This window comes from Camellia sinensis, chromosome 8, assembly GCF_055761805.1.
Source record: "Camellia sinensis isolate YWXY chromosome 8, ASM5576180v1, whole genome shotgun sequence".
NCBI classification, from domain to species: Eukaryota; Viridiplantae; Streptophyta; class Magnoliopsida; order Ericales; family Theaceae; genus Camellia; species Camellia sinensis.
In genome coordinates, this window is record NC_138968.1 from 25,718,626 (window position 1) to 25,726,904 (window position 8,279).

At 33.6% G+C, this 8,279-nt stretch overlaps 1 long non-coding RNA gene across 1 annotated transcript; it reads left to right on the forward strand.

Moving 5' to 3' along the window:
• Positions 1-3,308: 3,308 nt before the first annotated feature.
• LOC145796864 (uncharacterized) lies at positions 3,309-6,436 on the forward strand. The gene is made up of 3 exons (XR_014337486.1): positions 3,309-5,803; positions 5,923-6,039; positions 6,116-6,436. It is a non-coding gene; the product is annotated as an uncharacterized LOC145796864 (long non-coding RNA).
• Positions 6,437-8,279: the final 1,843 nt, after the last annotated feature.

Here is an 8,279-nt window from a genome sequence, read left to right on the forward strand (position 1 = left end):
ATTTCATGCTCGAGCGTGACTTTCCACGCTCGAGTGGAAGTGCATGTACTCAGAGTGTACGCTCGAGCGTGAAGTCCCCCGCTCGAGCGTGGATCCAAAATCTGGAATTTTCATATTGATCCTCAAGCACAAAGTTCAACTTCTAAAGCTTCAAACTCGATTCTTTTGGGCTAAATTCCTGGAAAACACTTGAAGACTCATAGTACAACATGTTTCAAAGATCAATTTATGAGATCAAGCCCAAAAGGAAACCAATTGAACACAAAATTAAGTGCAAATACGAAGAATAATGCAAAATCATACATGCATGAGTTTTCAAGAGCTTTAGTGTTCCAAAACAAGATCGAATGCAATGTTGAGCTCAAAATCATGGTGAATTCATGGACCTCTACCAAAATATGAGCATGCATGAGGAAATTCTCGTAAAACAACCTCAAAATTCAAGAATATGTACATGCATGCATGAATTAGCTCACAATTCAACTTCTTCAAATTAATTCTTGACTTTAAACTCCAAATCTCCATGAACCATGCAAGAAACAACTAAATTTCATAATGAAGAAGGTGAATTCCTACCTTAGGTCTTGAATTCTAGATATGGAAGCCTAATCTTCAAGTCTCCTTCAATTTCTTCTAAGCTTCAAACCAAACTTTGTTGAACTAATTCTTCTCTTCCAATTCTCTCACTCTCACACGTTTTGCTTCAGGAAATAGGTGAACAAATGATGACTCAAATGTATAAACTAAGTCCTCAAACAATGACCCTAAGGTGGCCCACTCAATGGCATAATGGTAGTAAATGCAAACTAATGTAATTTAACTTTATTTAATCTAATTTAATCATTCCAAATTGAATTTTAATTAAACCTACCATAAAATCACATAATTCTAATTAGCATAAAACACTAATCAATTTCTGGTTCGGTCACCGATAAGACCTTCAATCCGCAGTTCAAAGGTAAAACATGAACAGATTCATTCAGAAATCAAACAGATAGAAATGCATTCAAAACAATACACTCATACAATCAGTTCAGAATTTCGTTCTTATCAGTTACTTATCATGCTTAATCATAGATTAGCACTAATCAGAGGTGAGGGTTGTCACACACCAGTACCGTTGGCTGCCACAACTGCCACCACCCATCACCACAACACTACCTTACCACCACCACACTAAGGCTATAACAATCTACTACCATCATCCTACTATCACCACCACCGATGCCGCCGCTACCACCACTATTATAATTCACACCATTACTTTTCACAACTATCAATATTATCATGATCAATATAAATTTTTAATTTATTTGTTACTAACTTGTTAAAAAATAAATAAATAAATAATAATAACTTATTACATTCTATGAGTTTAATAGATATAACCAAACATAAGAATGAGAATTATCATCCTACTCCTATGTCATTCCATGTTGGCAACCAAACAATGAAATGAGAATTGACATTACATCCCATTAAATCTTATATTCCATTATCACTATTAATTTATTTCCATTTCATTTCATTTCATCATATTAAACATGCTCCTAGTGCATAAAAAATTGTTAAGTTTATTTTATTTTACATACATACACATATATATATGTGTGAAGTAAACTCTACTAATAAATATTGTAAAATGTTATTAATTTATATTTATATATATATATATACATATATTACGTAGTCGTTTATCTTCTCTTCTTTTTTTTAATCCATAATAGAAATTACCTTTCATGGGCGTCATGCATTAAGATGTCATTTGATAACATTATTAGTTTCTTATTTTTCTATTTAAAAAATAATAATATATAAGTTTTTCAGTTTTTATTTTCTGTAAAAAAAACTCTATAAAAAAAACTTGTTTAGTCTATAAAAATATTTTTAAAATAAAATAAATTAATATATTTTTTGAGTTGCCAAAGGTGGTGGTAGGTCACGAAGGGTAGACATGTGATAACCAATAGTGAAGGTGATCGGAATGTCATTAGAGTATTTGATGGTTGGAAGATTGTCAAAATGTGGCTAGAGATTACATGCATTGACATGAGCTCGTTAGAGATCACGGGCAGTTGGTGATGCTAAAAGTTCGTAGTGGTAGTGGATGGTGGCCAAAGATAATTAGAGAGAGAGAGATAGAGAGTGAGAACCTATTTTTATTTTTATTTTTTTCAACTCAAGTGTGGGAACCTATTTGAAAACAAGAAATCACACATTTTTTTTCAAAAGATTTTTTAAAACAAGTTAACAACTTGTCCTAACACCCCCCCCCCCTCCAAAAAAAAAATTAAAAAAAAAATGCTTGACAAAGGCCCTGGGCATAGGGTCTTGTTTTGACATTGGGCCCGTGGCCCCAAAATGCCTGGGCTGCCATCAATTTTCTGCTTGGCTCTCTAGCACTCCATTTGCCTCTATCACTCATGGCACTCTGGACTTTTTCAGTGTTTTTTTTTATTTTTAATTTAATTTTTTTTATTTATAAAAATGATGATAAAATGTTTGAGAAATTATTAAAAAAATATTTTTTTTAAGTAAAAAAAAGAAAATAAAAAGAAACTTATATGATATTTGACTTTTTTAAAATATGACAAATGAGTTTGTGACTTTTTAACTTTTCAGTCCCGATTCAGACCTCTAATTTAGAGGCTCTAAAAGAAGCTTTAAACATGTGGCACCCAACCAGGGATGATGAAGGATAGTTGTACATATAGTGCGTGTGTTTCACGCACTGTGTTAAGAAAAAAAAAATTGAAATCCCGCGCAAATGAGGCTTACATCGGTAAAACAGAGGTATTGCAACTCTATTCCAAATCTATCTCTTCTCCGCCGTCCGTCGCCTCCACCGTAAGGCGTCTTGTCCCTCATCCACCGTCTGGTGTTCAGTGTCTCCCTCTCCGTCTCTGTCTTGTTCTCTCGCTTAGGTTTCCCTCTCTCGCGTTGAAAGCATTTGCAGATCTATCTGCTACCTCTCATCCACCATCCGTCGTCTTCTCCGTCTCCAATCTTCGTCCCTCTGTCGCTGTGAAAGCATCACCAGGTCAATGATGCTCTACTCTAAACATGTAATCGATCAGTGATGTTGTCCTCTATATACGTTTATATATGTAATTTTTTTAATCAGTGATGTTGGATTGATATGTATATATATATATATATATTTGGCTCTGATAAGCTGAAATTTTAGCTCAGGTTTGGCTCTCAAAATATTTATATATACATAAACTCGAATTGGAGCATACTTTGTATAAACATTTGAGCATAAATTGGAATTTGGCTCTCAAAATATATATACATAAAATGGAATGATGAATTGATAAATTTATAAATGTAGAAATGAATGCTGAATCAGTGAGTGTTGAATCCATTATACTAGAATTGATAAATTTACATGTACTAGAACATTCAGAAAAGCTACTACAAAGCATAAATGATGAAATGATGGAATGATGGAATGATGAATGATGAATTTATAACTCTGTAAATAGAATATGGAATGATGAATTTATAACTCTGTAAATAGAATATGGAATGATGAATAATGAATTTATAAATTTATAGTTAATCATATTGATGAATATTTTGATATGTTTGACTGCAATTGTTTTTTGATTGCAGTTTAAAATTTGAATGAGCAGAAATGGAGATTCAATCAAATAGTGGTGAGAATCCTTCAGCTTTTGATAGTAAAGAAATTGAGGAACCTAAGAGGGGTATGTATTTTAGCTTAAAGTAAGAAGTGTATACATTTTATGCCAAATATGCTAAACATGTTGGATTTTCTATAGCTTCTAAAACACAAGTTTTTGGCGATAATGGGGAATTAAGATACTTTGGGATTGAATGTTCTCGATCGGGGAAGAGAATCAAAAAATCAGAAGTAAACCCTCTAAAGCCATCTCTTTCCAAAAAAATTGATTGTAAAGCAAGGGTACGAGCGAGCCTACAAAAGGATGGGAGATTTATGTTAACCACAGTTAACCTTGACCATAATCATGACTTGATTCCCACCGACTCACGTCATTTTGCAATGAATAAGAAAATTCTTACTCCTGTGAAGAAAAGATTAGAAATTAATGATCAAGCAGGAATTGGGGTGTTTAGAAATTATCACTCAATGGTTGTTGAAGCTGGGGGTTATGAGTCATTAACATTTGATGAGCGAGATGCATGAAATTACATTGATAGAGCTAGAAAGTTAAGGCTTCGAGAAGGAGATTCCGATGCACTTCAAAAATATTTTTTGAGGATGCATGCACAAAATTTGAGTTTCTATTATATGATTGATGTTGATACTGACTTTCGCATAAGAAACTTGTTTTGGGCGGATGCAATGAGTCGGGGAGCTTATAAAGAATTTGGAGATGTTTTTTCATTTGACACAACTTACCTCACTAATAAATATGATATGTCATTTGCTCCGTTTGTAGGAGTTAACCACCATGGACAATCAATTTTGCTTGGTTGTGGCCTATTATCTAGTTAAGACACTGATACATTTGTTTGGCTATTCAAATCATGGTTAAATTGCATGTTAGATCATCCTCCAAAAGCTATAATAACTTATCAGTGCAAAGCTATGCAAAAGGCTATAAAAATAGTCTTCCCCAATACTCGACATCAATGGTGTTTATAGCATATCATGAAGAAGATTCCGGAGAAGTTGAAAGAGTATTCCCAATATGAATCCATGAAGATGGATTTGCAAAATGCAGTATATGACACTTTCACAAAAGATAAATTTGAGACGAAATGGAAAGAGATGATTGCAAAATTCAATCTTTATGAGAATCAGTGGTTAGGGGTGTTATATAATGAGTGACATCGATGGGTTCCTGTCTATGTCAAAGATATTTTTTGGGCTGGCATGTCAATGACACAACGAAGTGAGAGCATGAATGCCTTTTTTGATGGATATGTCAACCCAAAGACTACATTAAAATAATTTGTTGAACAATATGACAATGCCTTGAGAAGTAAGGTAGAGAAAAAGAAGAAAGCTGACTTCAAGTCTCGGCACAAAGTCTTTGATTGCCTAACTGTGTATGGTTTTGAGAAACAATTTCAGGATGCGTACACCAATGCAAAATTCAAAGAAGTTCAAGCAGAGATGAAGAGACTAGTTTATTGTCAGCCGTTTCTTGCTGAAGAAAAGGATTCAATTTGTACATATTTTGTGAAGGAAGCCATGGCAGTTTTTGGAAAAATGAAACATGTGGACTTTGTTGTCTATTATAATTCGACATAATTTGATGTGCAATGTATGTGCCGGTTGTTTGAATTTAGGGGCATCATGTGTGCTCACTCACTCATTGTGCTCATTGCAAGATGCATAAATGAGGTTCCAAATAAATACATTCTACCACGATGGAGAAAAGATTTGGATAAAGGATACACATGCATAAAAACCACATACACTGGCTTTGGGGATGATTTCAATGCAAAGGTGTATGATAAGATGAACAGAAAATTGATTGGCATTGTACAATTTGCTAGAAACTCTGAAGGGAAAATAAAACTTATTGACCGTGGGTTGGATGAAATCAAGGCAAAAGTGATTAAAGATGATGAAGGTGGTGGGAGTAATGTAGCACCTTCGACTAGTAATGTACGACCTATTACTAGTAATGTCCCATATTCCCCGATTGGCAGCATTAATAGAAAGGTAATCAGTCATACCAAGTTGCTTAGTCCTTTGGTTGCTCGCCGAAAAGGTCGTCCAGTTACTAAAAGAAAGGTCGCCAAAGTAGATCAAATAGTCAATCAGTTGAAGGCAAGCAAAAGAAAACACAACAAATCAAAGGTAAATTGATTGGTATTCGTACATATCCATTCGTTTTGTATCATTACTCTCTATTCAACTCATATTTTATTGTAAACATGTCATACATTTGAGGCATTCATTAACCTTTATCAATATAGGGTACTAAGGTGCTTGGAGGTGAAGGTGAAGGTTAATGTCAATCTCAACCTGAACGTATTTCACGTAGAGAGCTTTATCCTTATATGGTTGGCATGGAAAATAGTATGTGTGTGCCGGTACGTGTACATCGAGCAAACTGTTTTTCAATAATGTTTAGTAAACTGGTTTTAACATTTTATTTTAATTGAATAGGGGCACATGGTCAATGCTATTGGAGGCACATCTCTCACCCCGGCAAGTATGGACATTATGAGAAGACAAAGTTTCATGAATGCCCCAACTCAAATTTATGCAGTCGGCACATCTCTGACCCCGTCGGACTGTATTAGAGGCACACCGGGATTCATAACAACTCAACAATCCATGATTGCTATGCATCAAATTTATGGAGCCGTACCGTCTTCATTTGTTGACTTGAATGTACAAATGGACCGCAATGACCGTGGTGGTAGTTTTCGTTAGTTGGAAACTTGTAATTGTAATGCCTTTTATGTGACTAAACTTGGAGTTTATTTTTTTTTGGATAATTTATTTAATATATTTTTAGATTGTTTAGTTTCTTTATTTTTTGGTTGAGAACAAATTGATGTTGTTCCCTACTTTGTTGTTATATTTAATGTTCCTAATTGATGTTGTTATATTTGTGCTTGTTTGTTACAAATCTGTTACAGATTTAATGTGTTCCAAAAAATCTATGTCAAAAATGTGTTACAAATCTGTGTGAAGAATCTATTACAAATTTGTTAAAAAATTATATCTGCAAATCTTTCTTCAAAAACCTATGTGGAAAAATCTGTCTTCAAAACTGTGTGAAAAAAACCTGTCTTCGAATCTGTCTTGAAAAACCTATATGAAAAAATTATGTCTTCAAAGCTGTGTGAAAAACCAGTGTTCAAAAAATCTGTCTTCAAAAACCTGTGTGGAAAAATCTGTCTTCAAAACTGTGTGAAAAAACCTGTCTTCGAATTTGTCTTGAAAAACCTGTGTGAAAAAATTATATCTTCAAAACTGTGTGAAAAACCAGTGTTCAAAAAGACAAATAGATAAATAGAATCTGTGTTGAAAATCTGTCCAAATCTGTCAAAAATGTGTCAAGAAATTGTGCTCACAATCTGTCAACAATATCTGTTCAAAATCTGTCAATAATTTAAGTTCAACTAGACAAATTGATAAGCAGAATCTGTGTTCCAAATCAGTCCAAAATCTGTCCAAATATGTGAAGAAATTGTGTTCATAATATGTGTTCAAACAGACAAACAGATAACTTTCAAAGTTCCAATAAGATAACAAACAATCCACATGATTATATACTCATACTTCTCAATCAATAACTGTAATATATAATAAATCTTCATACATATCATCTTCATAATTAATACTACACCAATTACATCATCTAACTTGCATAAAAATTATTACATCTTCATAATTAATATAACACCAATTACAAGCAAGATGAAGATCCCATTAATACAACACGAATTTCTATTTAAGTCTCTTTGCAATTTTTACATCTGCGCGTTTTGAAATTGAAGTTGTTCGCTTTGAAATCGAAGATGATTGCCCATACTTTGAAGTTATTCGGTGACAGTTGGTGTATTGTCCATTCCTACTTGCCCTTCATCCCTACGTTGTGAATTTGTAGGCAAGTACCATCCAATAAACCCACCGCAATCATGACAACAATAAAATACCTTATTCTTGTTTCGCTCCATCTCCGAAATTCGAATGGTTATTTTTTCCCGACATTGAGGACAATTTCTATTGCAGTATGTCAATTGATCTGATGTACTACCGTTAACACTTAAAGTTGACATCTGCAAAAATATGAAGCCAAATCTCAATCAGTTAGTGTATTAGTCTTAGGACGGTTTAACTTGCTAGAAACAATGGTGGTTCCTTGAAGGCTAGAGGTGGCCACTGATAGCTCATTGAGGTTGTATTAGTCTTAGAACTGTTTAGTTAAAGACACAATTGAAGACACAATTGTAGCTCTACTTGCTAGAAACAATTGTTTTAGTCTTAGGACTGTTTAGTTGTGGAAGTTCTCATTCAGGTTTTGGGTGTACTGATAGCTCTAATGATTACTTAATCAAGTAAATCAGTGTCAAATGGAAGCAAACAAGATTGAAATCATTCAACAACAAATGGTTTCTGTCTTCAAAAGCAAAACAACTCAGTTCAAATACCAGAATATTGAACATCTGATATAATAGCATCATGATAACTAGTAGCCTGACTAATGAAATTTGAATCACCAACACTTTGCTGGAGAATATGAAGCAAAAACAATAATTGAAATTTGATGTTATCATTCTAATATTCAATAGGACATCTTCCTCAATTTCTAGTATCA